Source organism: Xiphophorus hellerii, chromosome 15 (genome assembly GCF_003331165.1).
Source record: "Xiphophorus hellerii strain 12219 chromosome 15, Xiphophorus_hellerii-4.1, whole genome shotgun sequence".
Classification (NCBI taxonomy): domain Eukaryota; kingdom Metazoa; phylum Chordata; class Actinopteri; order Cyprinodontiformes; family Poeciliidae; genus Xiphophorus; species Xiphophorus hellerii.
The window spans coordinates 20,823,813-20,839,476 of NC_045686.1; the positions used below are offsets into that span (position 1 = coordinate 20,823,813).

Here is a 15,664-nt window from a genome sequence, read left to right on the forward strand (position 1 = left end):
CTCATGACTTAATTTGTATCTATTATGACCGCTTTCCCTTAGCTGTGACCAAATGGCAAAGGGACAAATTTCTCTGAAGCCCATTAAGCACAATGTAATGAGTGTTGATGCATTTTTAAGAGACACACTTGGCTGGAAACGCCGCTGCCTCCTCCATAAGTCCAATTTAATCTTTTTCTCATTATGAGTTGCGTTCCAGCGCTTGGAGGTGTGCGTGACTGCAGATGTACGCGAGTGAGATGAAGCCCAGAAAGCAGGCAGTGCGGCTCTCACATCTTTCCAGCCAGCTGCATTTTGAATTGATACTGGACATAAGGGTGGCTAACACACTAGCATATTCACAGCCCTTATGTTTCCTTTCTTTTGCCAGTTTTTCTTTTTTCTCTTTTTGCTCACAATCCTTGGAAACTGGCACATTTAGGAAAATGCCAAATCGCATGTTGTCAACGCCTCAGTTACATTGATTAAGCACATGGCTATCACTTTAAAGGGGCGGTGTTATGTAAAATCATATTTTTTAAAGCTTTGCATTATACTATAATGACATTCCTTTATCAAAGTCAAACCTGGAGAGTTGCTTTGATTCTTTTATGCGTGTTTGACAAATCCTTAAATCTCCCATGGCAACCGTTCGGCGGTGCAAAACACCTGAGTGGACCTAATGCTGCTTTTGAGGATGAATCTTTGTGAGGCGACTCCGCCCACTCAGTTCCTTCAGACTAGCCAGCAGCAATTAGCAAACACCCGGTGGAACTGCGCATCTGCCGAGCTCATTACAGGAGCTACGTCTCAGTGCAACACTGATATAAACGTTACTGATACTGTTTATAGAGGAGCCATGTTGTGATGACTTCATGAAGGTGGCATTTCAGAAAGAACAGGAGTTTCTTAAAGGGACAGATCCCCAATTTCAAGATGTAAAATTACAAAGTCAAAAACATTTAAGTCATAACTGATGTCACGACAGCATTTTTCATAATATTTGAATGCAACAGTCATCTGATTATGCTATAAAATGGCAGAAATGGCAGCTGGAAAACACATAATGCAGCCCATAGATTAAACCAATGAATGTAACATTCATCTGATTCTGCTATAAAATGGCACTTACGTGGCTGTAAAACACATAATGCAGCCCCTTTAACACAATATTTAAAAAAAAAAAGAAGATTAAACCAATGAATGAACAGGATACGGTCGAGCAACTCGAGGTTGACAGAAAGATGCTATCTCCTTTAAAATATACAGTTTAGTTCCGTAGTCCATATGATAGCAGTGTATCTAAGGTAAAGCAAATTACCTTATACCTTTCATTTCTATGCATGCAAATTTATTAGAAGTATGCATGTTGTAATCCAAATCAAAATATTAGGAAAACTTACGTTTGCTCTAAGTCTACAGAACGTGGAAAAAATTAGTATTTGGGAGGGTAAAAAGTATGTTTCTGTACGATCCTTGTTCTGCACAGTGGTTCAGCTGGTAGAACTATTGCCTTGAAGCAGGAAAGCTTTGGGTTCAAGTCCTTCCTGCCTGCAGTTTTACTGCACAGAGTTAGTATGTTCTTCCCATGCCTGTGTTAACTTCTCTCTGGAGACACCGGCCTCCCACAGTCCAAAAATTTCCGTTCAGTATGAGCGTGGTTGTTTGTCCTGTGTCTTGGTGGTCAGAGGGCCCAGTGGTCCCAATTAAATAGCAACCTCACTTCTGTCTGTCTGCCCCAGGGACAAGACGGTAGCTTCGGTGTGTGAATGTGTGTAAGAACGAGAGATTGTGGTGTAAAGCACTTCGGAGTCCCAGGCCTTGACAAGGGGCTAAACAAGAACAGGCCATTTAATATATATTGCCCAGTGATGGACCTGCGACCTGACCAGGCTCTGCCCCATCACTGCTGAAGATAGGCAGCCCAGAGTCTGGGTGGATAGTGCGTCTAGGCAATTTTCCTCCATTCTTTCTTGAAAAACTGTTTAAGCTCTGTCAGATTGACCAGGAATGAGCTGTGAACTGCATTTTTTAAAGTCCAGCCACAAATTTTCTGTGGTGTTGAGGTCTGTCCCACTGCAAAACATCCATTGGGTTTTCTTTAAGCCATTTCTGGATGCTTCAGGTCGTTGTCTTGATGGAAAATAAAGATGTTGTTCTCTTGCAGAAATTGTCCTCCAGGATTTCCGTAAACACATTTTGCTGCTTTCATTTTACGTTCTACCTTTACCACCCTTCCATGGCCTACTACGAAGTACCTGGTGTGTTTGTGGTGTTTGTTCTTCGCCAAACATGGCATCTTGTCTAATGGCCAAAAGCTCCATTGTCTTGTCCAACCAAAGACCTTCCTGCCACTTGACCCGATCATGGAGTCTTTTGACAAACTCTAGTCCAGCCTTGACCTGAGTTTCCTTCAACAGTGACTTTTTCATTGGTCTGAATAGAGGGAGCAACAAGGGCAACTGGAGTCTCTCCCATCTTAGCTGCTGAAAGTTGAGTGTAGTCATGGTAACCTGTTGTCCTCTCTCACTAATCTCCTTCCTGCACCGTCACTCAGTGTGTGAGGACAACCTGACTGAGGCAGATTTACACATTTCTTCCATGTCTTGATGACGAATATAACTTAACTCCGGGGCACGTTCAGGACTTTAGGAATGTTTTTGATATCCATCCCCTGACTGATACCGTTCCATAACTTTCCTCTCTAATTTGCTTGGAGTGTTCTTCCTGGTAGCCAGGAATACTAACTAACCAGCGAATGGATTTCCAGACACATGTCTTTATGCTACAATCACTGCCTGTGTGACGTGTTGTGGGGCAGATTAAAAGAACAGAACAAAAGAATGAAATGAAAAACAGGGCGACATTTTATTGTTTAATGTATTAAGCGAGAGACTAAAGAGCAACTTCAAAACTCCTGATCTAGTGTATCAAGTTGAGACAGGCGATCTCCATTCCAATCATTCTGAAACTACTGGCACCGATTGGCTGGACCTCTGCTAAATTAGGTCGGCCGATTTAAACAAGGTGAATATTCCTGCAATCACTCTTATAGTCATGTTGCATTTTTTTTTTATCTAATTGTATCTTTTTTTTTTGTAGGAATCAGTTCTCACTTTAACAATGAAGGGATTTCTTTAACGTCAAAAAGCCAAATTTGTCGATTTGTGAAATAAATAAAAAGATAAAACACCCAAGAGGTTGAATATTGTTTATAGTAAATAGATTTTCGACCCTTCAGCACGAACCTCCACTGATCCGAAACACAATATCACACGGGTCGTGTTTAACCAACTGCCTAATTGACCGTCCGGATTTAAATACGCTCCTATGCTTAACCCCGAATTTGCCTTTTTGAAACCAATTAATCGTTACTCAGTTTCAAATCATTACTATTATTACTGTAATTAGAGAAGAGTCCTGGTGGGAACCTACGTTGCGTTTCAGTTCGTGTGAGAAAAAAAAAGCCCCTTGTTCTGCTTATCATCTTATATGAAAGCATGAAAAGAACATCCAGAACCGCTAGGTAGGCTCTGAGGAGGACAGACAATTAGCAGCAGGAAACGGCAGAGTTCAGAGACACTAATTGGTTGAGTGTTATCACACGCTGCAATTGTGGGAGACTGACATTACCTCTTGGGAAGCCATTGTTGGCTGCACAGGTTCCAAAATTTTAATTATGCAGAATAAAATCGTTCCCTGTAGCTACTGGACTTTTTAAAAGTTTTTTTGTTTTTTTTTACTGTAGCAGAATAAACCAAACAACAGGACACCGCATGCTGGATAACGTAGAGTTTGTAAACAGAGAGCTTTTTAACTTATTGATCGAGAAATGTGAGATTTCTTACATAATAAATAATACCTGTCTGGGCGCTTTCTTCATTTTTTGTGTTTTTTTTTTCTTTTAATACTATGGAGAACAGGGTCACACGTAAAGACAGAACAAAAGCAAAGATTTACCTCGGAGCGAGCTCCCAACCCGACTGAGGGGTCTTCCTCTGAATCCCAGAGAAATCAATACTTCATTAAGGAATGCAACACGGAGGAAAACAGTAGAGCAAAAAGTATTATTTTTTAATTCACAAAAGCAAAAGTCTGGCGTCTGGAGTTTCAGCTGCCCGCTTATTAAATGTGTAGAAAGAAAAAAGAAAAAAAAAACTATTCTGAAAGTGGAAAGTTGGTATCGCTTGTTAGAGGATCGTTCATTTTTAGAAAGTGAAACGCCTTCCGGCACTTTCTGGTATATTAAACATATCAATATTAACAGGATTTCCATAAATAGTTTTTAAGCACAGTCGAAACCAGAAGTTTACATACCGTTAATTTCCTTTTTTCCTCTTCTATCTATTAAGTTAAATCAGACTACTTTTTTCTTCAAGTTAGTCTGTTGAGTGCCACACTAATGAAAGAATATGTCAGATTTATTTAATGTCTTCAAATTTTAAGTGACCTAAAACAAGAGAAGTTTGGACAGATTTAACTTACAATACATCCAACTCACAAGAAAAGACCGCATACGATACTGAGACATGGAATATTTATGGGAGAGCTAAAAGTCTCCATTTTTATCTTTTCACAAAAACAGGAAAAAAATCCCTACGTGTGTTCAAAAGAATCTGTAATGAGTGTAAAATAATCCAAAGTTTGGTAAAAAAAAAGTCCATGGTGAAGTCCTCTGGGGTGTCTAATTCTACATCCTAATGCCAAAAAATATTGAAAATTAGACAGGCTACATTCAGTGTTGCCTCACTGAGGAATGTCCAAAACTGTCAGCAGAAGTCTCCTAACGATGCCGTTACCTCATTCCAGAATATTCCACGCGCGTCCAGTTGTAGTGGATGCTACAGAGAGAAACGGTGTAGAGAGAAAAATGTTGTCATCGTGTCTTTATTTCTACTTTTCCCTTTGAAATGTCACGATTCTACCTTTCCGTCTTGTTTGGTAACAAAAAGTACTTTTTTAAATTCACTTCCACATCCAATCCAATCATACAGACAGACTCAAAGTTAATTACAATTATTATTATTATTACAAAGTTTATTATTCTGATAGGAAATATGAACATTTCTACATTTAGTCAGGATTGCTTTATGTAATCTTGATTGTAAATAGACAAAATAACTGTTAATTGAAAAGAAAACATGCTAATGGCAATGTGGGAGGTTGTGAAAACTTACTTACTCCTAGTAAGTAACTAACTAAGTAAGAACTTACTTCTATGGAATAAGTTCTTCTTACTCCATAGGAGTAAGAAGTAGAACATTTCAAGTCAAAATCTTAAAAAGCGGCAGGAAATGTTGTAGAGGTAGAGGACTTAAATAATGACAATATCCAATCATAAAATAAGTCTATTCTTGTGCAACTCTTTAACAAGTATGATTGGATGCGAGATGATTTTATTTTGTTTATTTTTCACACTTTGATTCCTGAAAAGTGATCTACGCGCAACAGTTGGAAACCTTTTTTGAGGAAACGCCTCACGAAGACAAAATGTCTCATCTGAGAGAATAAAAGTACAACCTATTGAATGACTGCTACAAATTCACACAAAAAAGTATTTACATTTAGATTTTTTGGGGGGTTTTTTTGTAGAAATTAACTGTATATCTGGAGGTTTATGATAAAAAGGGATTGCTGGATCAAGTTACAAATTAACAGCTTTCTGCAAGACAGACTTCAGTTTATAAGGACTTTGTGTTAGTATCTCACTGCAAGTAAACAGGTTTTAAAAAGAGGATTTGAATTGAAAACATGTGGGAAAAAAAATTATAAGAGGAATAAATATCCATGTACCAAATAGTGCTTCATAAGACGGGGTTCTCCTTAGTGAGAAATATTGTGATCTACTGAGATATTATACCAGTGGATCCTTTTACGCCTCCGTAATTCAAGTCAGACGTATCTGGGTATCCACCTGTTAAAAAAACAACTTTCAAAGACTTGACATGAAATGATAATGGTCATAGTGACATCTTACCTGGTGCCTTCTTCAGTCATGAGTCATTTGACGCCATACCAGCTCGTGAAGTAGCTGGCTACCTCCAAAGAGGAGCAGTTGGGGGGGAAAAAACTCTCCGGTGCACTGGGGCTTGATGGAGTAGTTTGGCTGTTGGCATGGAAACATGAGAGGACATGACATTTGGTGTGATTTTGTGAAGAAAGTCTTCATACAAAGCAAAAAACCCTGCCAAATTTGCCTCCAGTTTCAACTGCCGTTAGCACCAGCTGTGAAAAACACCTTTTAACGATAATAGTAACAACCGTTTTCCCGTAGGACGGCTTTCAGAACACGAGGGCTCATCTAGAGAGGATGCTCAAGAAAGTAAAAAACTATGAATAACAAGTTTTGCCAAAAGATAAAGCATTTGGGGTGCTGTGGTGGCACAGGGACAAAGCACGACCCGTGTATTGAGGCCTTAGTCCTCGTGGCGGTGGTCGCAGGTTCGATTCCCGGCCTGGCAACATTTGTTGCATGTCTTCCCCTCTCTGATTACCCTGTTTCCTGTTGAACTACTTTTAAATAAAGACCACCAGAGCCAACAAAACCTTTAAAAAAAGATAAACCATTACGGTGTTAAAGGGGCTATATATTGTATTTTCCAGGCACATAGTGTCATTTTAGAGCACAAGCAAGTAGCTATGTCAACTTCAGCTGTTATGAAAATGCTTTATATTTCAAATTGCTTGAAAGAAATTTGACTTTGTAATTTAAAACATTGAAGTTGGGCCTCTGACTCTTTAAAAACTGCTGCTCTCTCTAAACTCCGCCTTCAGGAAGTCATCCTGACTTCAGGATGACTGAAGTCCGGATGACTCTTGTATTAACCCTATGAACAACTTTTTTTTTTTTACCATCGTTTCACTGTGAGGTAGCATGTATAATGAGCTCATCTGATGCGCAGTTCCATCAGGTGTTTGCTAATTTTTGCTGGCTATAATACTGCCGCTTTAAATTTTTTTGCTCCAGCCACTTGACAAGCAGGGGCGGAGCAAAGGGGTGGCCATGCCTGTCATGTGAGTGGTTGTTCCCATGGGGCGGAAACTCACCAGTAGTTCCCCTCCAAAGCAGTTGGTGGCAGCAGTAACAGATAGCACATATAGCGTACATTTATTCGCAGTGAGAACATATTTGCCATATTTAGAAAATTCTTTGGGAACTATGGATGTTGTGCTCCAGTTACTTGTTAGCCAACTAACATTTAGCTTGAGTGGGCAACTGTCACAGCCTGGATGCCCCATAGGTATTTTCTCGCTCCACTGCTGTTGAGTGTTGATGAGCGGTTTTTCCCCACTAAGGTCAAAGCAAATAATCCATCTTGTTCCTGTAGCTGGCTAACTTCGCTGTCGGTCAGCATTGCTCGTCCGCCTGTGGACAGACATCGGATTTGAAGCATCACAGTTGTACATTCGGAACAATTAACAAGGTGGCAGCTGACATCAAAATAAGGCATTAGGTAGATGTGGTGTGATGTACTCACCGGGTTCTCAGCGTCAACATTTGAAGTCTGGGGCTCTGTCTGGTTCCCCGACATTCTCTCCATAGCCTCTAATTGACGTCAAAAACATACACTTGTATCGATTTCAAAAGATGGAGACTTTTCATCTATATTTCTGTCAAAACACTGCTGAAAGGCCAGGCTTCTCATCTCAGGATGTACTGTGGCATCAAAGAGATATTTCATAGTGGGGTACCTCTTTTACTCAATTTTCTTTTTTTTTTTTTTGTTGCCCTCCTCCAATCATTGTGTTGGTTGTCTGTCAGCATAGCTTCTTTTTAGCTTCACGTCTGCTCATGTGTTGTCAAATGCATGTAGGATTTGACGAGCGCACACGGGGGGAGGGGCTACTGAAGACCTACATGTCACACAATATGGACCATGGAAGCTCCACAGTTCACTTACCGGTTAAATACATCTGTTATTGCTGAACATGTAGCAGAAACGAGGCTAGCTTGGGACAAAACTGCCTTATTTTAAAGCCTCGTTTTAAACCTCCAGGCCGTGGCTGGCAGATTGTGCCACCCACTGACACCAGCTTTGTTCTGCAACATACAGTGGCTTGCAAAGGTATTCACACCCCTTTTATATTTCCCGCATCTTGTCGCGTTGCAACCGCAAACATAAATATACGTTTTATTGGAATGTAAGGAGGAAGACCAACACTAAGTGGTAGACAGTTATGAAGTAGAAAGAAAATTATACATGGTCACGGTGTGACCGCAACCAATTGCCTTTAGAAGTTGCCTGATGACTGCACTGTTCAGGAGTAGACAGAGGTTAATTAGACTGTAACAAGCGCAGCGCACTGCACAACTAATGCACACGAGGCCACGCCCTGCTCCGCTCCCATCCATCACACGCTCCAGAAAAGACCCTCCAGTTACAGGAAGCAACAAAAGTGACAAAAAGGAGCTGGGAGATGCTAAACACAAAGCTAAAAAACAGGAGTAGTTACTACGTTAGCAGAGTACAAAGTCAAAGGACTGGAAGTATTTTTGTTAAAAAAAAAAAAAAAAGCCCAGATGCCAGTGAACTGTTCTTGAGGAGCTGTTTTAAGAAATCATGTATATAAATTTATTTGCTGACCAAACAAGTCTAATAATAGAGTCATTCTGTTATTGACTAACATTAAACATAGCACAGTAAGACATATATTTTGGAAGCATTAGTATGACTGCCTACTGAAAGGAGAGGGGTCTTTTCATGTACTCTTATTCTTTTATTATTGATTGTTCTAATGTAATTTGGATTATAAATCTGTAATAAAATCTACATATCTATCCACCTCGCTAGCTAGCTGTATCTTTTAGGTTCGATCTAAACTCAGTAGTTATCTAACCAGAGCACCTTTTGTATTTTACCATATGTCACAAATAGCTGGAGCCACAACACAAACAGAACTTCTTATAGTTTAAACAAAAAAAAAAACTGTAATTTTTCCCCAAAAGTCAGATTTGTACACTGTACAACTAAGAGTTATGTGCACCAAAAAAAAGAAGAAGAAAGTAAGAAACCTCTCAATAGAATAAACTGATGCCTGTGATTGTGACAAAATGTGAAAAAATCTTCAAGAGGTCACAGATGCTCTCTGAAGGCTCTGCATGTTTAGCTTACACATGTCCCAGCTTCCCAGAAGGTAAAATACCAACATTTCATCCTGCTGGCTGAATCCTTGGATCAGCAGTTCAGTCCCAGGGCACTCCACATGCAGAGATGTCTTTGCACAAAGCAAAGTTGCTCCCACTGCTTTGCCCGAGTCTTGCATGGCGTGTGAGTGAAGCCTGAGGCATGTTTTTGTTTTTGTGCAGGATATATTTCTACAGACTCTGTAGAGGTATATCCACCTGAGCCAGCAGTCTGCCGAGCCGAAAATATGTCATGTTAAAATCCAAACCACTCATGCTTCCTTTGTCCGCTTATTTTGCACGCCGTGGACAAGCGAGAAGTCAAAACGCCGAGTTCCAGACATTTTAAGATGGGTAACAATAACAGCTTCTAAAGCAAAGCAATACCTCAATCCAGCCATGTTTTTTGGTCAGACAAACGTGTAAAAGAAACAGAGAGGATTCTACTGTACATTTTGTTTTCAATAAGCAAAAACTGCTGGTCATGAACTGAGATTTGTCTCATATGCTGCAGCAGCAACAAAGAGAGCGGGGGCGACTCTGACCACTGGGGTTTTGTTTAACCACAAAGCGGATCAAAACAGAAGCTGCCGATCACTTAGCATGTTCTCATGCTTCTAAATACATTTATTTCGTTTGTCGGCGTTATGAGTCCAATTCAATTTGAACCACTACAAGTAAAAGCGGTCCATCTTCACTCTGACAACTGCTTCAGCTCGCAGCTCAGAGATGATTTTAGAAAACATGATTATTGCTTGGTTTGGAGAAAATATCAAATTCTTTTTTGCATGTTTACATTGGTGTGGAAAAGTAAATCCTTAGAGCTTAAGTAGAAGGCAACTGGGCTTCTTTTCTAGAGGAGTTCCACTTGTGAAAAGCGACAGTTTATGCAGCTCAACCAAAGGTCAGTGTAAGTTGCTCCATTTGGATTTTTCAGGGGCAAACTTTGGGTATTTAATGCAGAAAAGAGCAACAAAATTTTCCCCTCAGGGTCATTGCTCTGCATCCGTGTATGCAGTTCAGCTCTTGCTGACAGTTTTGCAATTTTTATGGGAACCCAACATTGATTCAGCATTTTTCTCCCATTACTTTGAATTTGAGCCTGCATTCAGCTTCACTTGAAGTGTGAAAAATTCAACTAAGAGATTAAATACACACCATCAAAAACTAAAGCTTTTTTTTTTTTTTTTGCACTTACAGGTAAGCAACTGGAAGAAACAGAATAAATATCTTTAATTTATATGATTCAAGATTTCGTCAGCTGATTTCCTTAGACAGGAACAGGTTTTTATTCAAGATAAACACGGCGGAGACTGTAAAATTAACAAGAAAAGTGATATTTTGGATTGGCAGAGGACGCACATGATGAGACAGTCAGTTGAACAACTGAAATCTTTAATAAAATTAAGGATAAACAACAAAATCACATCAATATGGATAGATCCTCAAGGAAGCTCCCACAGCCCAGGATAACACTTTCATTCTATTGGCTGGGACGTTGCCAGGCGACGGTACTTTTTTGTTTTGAGAGAGAGCAGAAAACGCTCTGCAAGTGAACAGAGATGTCTGCGAGAGGAGAGGTGATCCATGCGGAGAGACGTTTTGCGCGCGAGGAGAAAGTCTGAGCGTGAGCACAAAGATTTGAGAGGGAACAGGGAATATTTGAAAGAGCAGAAGATCTGAGTGGAAGTATTACAAGTTTTGAGGACAAAGAAATGAAATTCTGCTTTCAAAGCAAACACTGCAGTTAAATTTCTCCATAATTCAGTTCAGAAGAACTATTACAGACATTCAAATACACAAAAAATAAGCAAAGTATACAGAACAAAACATCAGCTTATTCATTGCCATATCGCTTCACCGTAGTGATTTTCAATTTTCTGTCAATTCATGAAGTTTCAAGAAGTGGAATTGTAGAAATACTGGGGTTATGTAATCTCACCACATTTTTGAAGCTTCAGTTAAAACCTGTTTATGGTCCAGCTGAACAAAATGCAAAATACATTAAACTTTTTCACAATTTACATGGTAAAAAGTAACAAAGAGTCTGGGATGCTGGTTACACTAGGCTGTTCCTCGAGTAACAGATTCAAACTTTACCAAACTTATTTTAGCTCTTTCAAACATTAGCCTTCAAGACGTATCTTCGTTTCATGCCGAGCGCCGCAGCCGAGAAAGGAATCCATTCCGTGATCAACCCCTTATTCCTGACACAATCACACTCTTGGACCCTGCACATCTCCGATTCTGTCTCCAGAACAGTGTGAGCCCTTCAGGCCAGACGGCATCAATAAGCGCCTGACAGTCCTCAGAGGAGCCTCATTCTCAGACACAGCAGTGCCAGGATAAAAGACAAATGAAGAATAATTGACTCACAGCTCATGGCCAAAGGGATTAGTATGATAGAACTCTTGGGATCGCTTCCACATTCTTTCAATCTCTGCCCGTCTCGCGCGCTCCCTCTCTCCCTTTCTCTCTCCGTCCTTTCCCCAACGTTTTTCGGCTGTTGAGTCTCTCGTGGCACCGCCAGGCCCCGCCCGGAATCACGGCGTCCATTTACACTCGGCTGAGAGAGAGAGGAAGAGAGAGAGGGCAAAACTTATTAAAGACATCAATAACGGCCATTAGAGTCCGAGGAGGAAGTTTGTGACCTCGTTTGATGTAGCGACTCAAACTACGAAGCGAAACTCACAGACTGAGTTCCGCTTTGGTTGATACCGCGAATGGGGTTTTTTTTTTCTCCTCCATCATACGTAACAAAGAGGGACGGCAGCAAAATGAGAGATAGAGCTAATTTTAATCATTTTACTCTAAAAGAGCAGTAATTATTCTGTCTGGGTCAGAAGCAACTCGTCATATTTGAGTGCCACATTGTCGTCGGTCAGACCGGTCTGTTTTCCCTCAAACAGACGTATTTATTTCTGTATTAACGGGAGGCGACTATTAGGAGCTATATAACGCCGGCGTGTTTTAAGTGTTTCCTCAGGTTAGTGTGCTGCTTTCTTGGGTTAATTGAAGGGCACAAAATAAAGTAGGCATATATACCAGGAGCAAGTGGAGCAGCTACCTCTCTATTTCTCACAAATGTTTTTGCGGCGCAGTCTCCCGGAAACGAACAATGATTCAGTATTTGTCGAAGCGTTCACTTTAAGTAGGTGGAAAAAAAGAACAACGAATGAAATGTAATGCAGAACCAGGACTATGAAGGGCTGTTAGAATAAGACTTATTTCTGTTGTAGAAGACTGTGTGCGTCTAACATGCGGCAATTTCAGATTTCTCATCAACTCGAAGTTGATGCAAGTTTATGTGGAGCTGGAGCTGTGCTTCTGCAAGAAGATGAGCAAGGCACAGAGCATCCTGTCTCTGCTACTTTTCGAAAAAGTTTAATAATCATCAGCTTCATTACAGCACATTTGAAAAAGAAGCTCTTTCTTTTTTACTTGCGTTACAGAACTTCGACATTTATATTGGTTCTAGTGCGCAAACTGTACCAGTGTTTACCGATCATAACCCGCTGGTTTTTGTCTCCCAAATGCGAAATTCCAACCACCAACTGATGCGCAAGGTTTAAGGATAATGTATTAGTGGAGAAGTTTTTAACTAATTTGAATTAAACACTTAGGGGTGTGTTTAATTCTTGTGAATGGGGGCGCGACGACTGGCGTCGTCAACTTATGTAAATATGAGTGTGCAGGTGCCCGTCTCTGGTTCATAGACGACGATGGAGACGTCCAATTGGTGGCCTTCCGGAGGTGACGGATATAAAAGCTGCTGACGCGGACTTCCTGCCATCCATCCTGCTGCTCCTCTTCCTCCTTCTTCTCTTGTGAGCTGACCTTGGTGGATGTTCCAAAGCTACTGCCCTCACTTTCTGAGAATGTATCTGTAACTGTGTCTTTGTCTTCCATCACAAAGGCACTTCTATCTCTGATTCCTGTTAAGGGGTAAAAATGCTTTGTCAGTGTGTTTCCAGTAATGTTTGACATCTTTTGTCCACCAAAAGAAATAATGGCGTGTCGCCATTTCTATCTTCTCGAAAAGCCCACAAATATCTTCCTGATACGACTCTGGACTGAAAACCAACACAATGTTCTGGATGAGGAGAGACCCACGATCTGGTTGTCTGTACGACAAAGTGTCAGGTGTGCAGGAAAGAAGAGAAATGAAGTTTTTCTCTATGAACAAATTGAAGCTTGTCTGCTTCCAGATCCTCAGGTTGTGGAACATGAGCCGCTGTGTTTGGACTGTCGTTGACCAGAACGCTTCCTCTTCGTTCTCCTTTGCAGGCCTGTATGATGATGACCTTTGGTTTATCTATTAGCTCTGGACAGCTGCAGGAGCCCAAGTGTTTGAAAATGTTGTTGATTGGAAATTCATCTGGTTTGTCCTCTTTCCAGTCAACCCCAAGAGTTTTCCCCAGGTTTCTATGAGACATGATAACCACAAACACTCTGTCGGTGTGTTTTTTAGTTTGGGATGTTTAGTGAAGTCAATTAAAGCCTCATCAATTGCCTTTCCAGTGAGGTTTGTGTATTCCACCACCTCATATCCCAGATTAGAAAGCAGTTTCTTCATGTTCTCCTCGCCTTTCTCTGCTCCCGATCTGTTCATTGATTTCTCAGAAAACTTCATATTAGTGATCAGCAGGGCTACGCGGTTCTTAAGGAAGTTTGGGTCACAGGATAGATCTCTGGATCGTCTTTTTTGGACTTCCAGAACTCTTCCACGCTGGAGACTGAAGGAGTTGATCCACTCTGAGCCACCAGGCCTGCTGAGGCTGGCTGAGCAGGCTGGACGTTGGACAGACCCAACTCGCAGTACAGTGTTTTATCCACACTTTTCAGGTGAGCAATCCTCTTGCTGCTGGCTTCATGTCCTTTCCTCTTCACCTTGTCGATGAGACGGCGTGCTTTAGCCGCTCTGCTGTCGTTCTCTTCAACTACTGAGTCCTTCAACACACCATCATGCAAAAGGCCATCCAGGAGTTGATTACTTCTTTGGACACCTTGTACACAAAGCGAGATGTGACTCTCAAATTCTTTATCTTGTGGGTGTGTCGTTGCAGCGGCCATCTTGGAACCCTGATAACGACGACGGAGACGTCCAATTGGTGGCCTTCCGGAGGTGACGGATATAAAAGCTGCAGACGTGGACTTCCTGCCATCCATCCTCAGCTCATCCCAACCGGCCACACTGTTACCATGTAAAATTCTGGAGTTTGTAGGAGTGAGCTGCCGTTTGTTTCCTTAGTTTTCTCATATTTTTCTTAGTTAGGAAGGTAAGTTTTTGTCATTTGGTTTATTTACTTTCAATTAGGTAAGTTGGTTAATATTCAGATAGTGTCCTTTTGTTTCTTGTTTTCGGCATTAGCTTTCGCTGAAGCCATATACTCCACTTGTCGTAACTTCTCAATCAAAAATACATCTTTTTAAAATAAATAACATTATAAATTGTTCAACTTCGTGTGTGTTGGTTGCTTGGGATCTGAAGAGGATGGATCCTTCATCCTATGATCTGGCCACCCCTAGACGGGTCGAAACACTGGTTTGCCATTTCCTCCACCGTTTGTTCAATGAGAATTTCAATATAAATAATATAGAAAGTAAACTGGGTGAAGCTCAGTGATTCAAATCACACTCATTTCTGTGACTGGTGTCATAAAGAGGCGCGTTATCATTTTCCTTCCATGTAATTACTGTACATACTACTTTGTTTATGTCAGGAGTTGCGGTGTGAGGTGGTGAGGCAGATGCGGTAGAACCAGGTTGAAATGAGAAAATTATATTTTAATGATGGAAAATAGTCCAAACAGTCCAAAGCACAATCCACAATTAGTCCACAAAACCCAGGCAGCACGGCTGAGCAGAGGCCAGGGCTCAACGCCGGTAGCAGCTGGTTAAACGAGTGACCAGAACGACAGGCTAGACAGAAATGACGCTGAGACTAGACGAGGAACAAGGAACACAGGTGGGGTTAAATACACAAGAGGTAATCATGGAACGAGACACACCTGGGAACAATCAAGGGGTAAACAGGACAACATGGAGACACAGAAAACTCAAAATAAATACACATAAAAACTCAAACTATGACAGTTTAGGTAGTTCAAGAGGAATTAAAAGCTTCCCTCCCCCCCAAACAACAGACTAGGAGTTGCATTTCATTGCACACATTTACTGTATATGAAGGATCAATGGGACCTGCTGCATATAAAAGAGAATAAGTCACTAAAAACTAAACTAAAAACTGAAAGGAACTTGAAGGCAATTTCTTTTAAAGAACTGATATTCATGTACAGCACTTTGGCACATGAGTTAGAAATAAAAGCGCCCGCTCAACAGAACTGCTGTGCTTCCTGCGTGCATTAGCGATCCAGACAAAACAAAAGTACAGAGAAAGCTGAATCAGGCTGCTTGGCATCAGGTCCAATTAAGCTCATGTTCTGAATTCATTTGAAAACTCAACGAGAAAGCGGCTGATACTAAAAAAAAGAAAAAGAAAAAAAAAGCAGCACACATCGCAGCACTTAAGCCCCGGTTTATTAAGTTCCACTGGAGGAC

General features: G+C 40.9%; 1 pseudogene; it reads right to left on the bottom strand.

Moving 5' to 3' along the window:
• Positions 1–13,159: 13,159 nt before the first annotated feature.
• Positions 13,160–14,268, bottom strand: LOC116734616 (caspase-1-like; annotated as a pseudogene).
• Between the last annotated feature and the right edge of the window lie 1,396 nt (positions 14,269–15,664).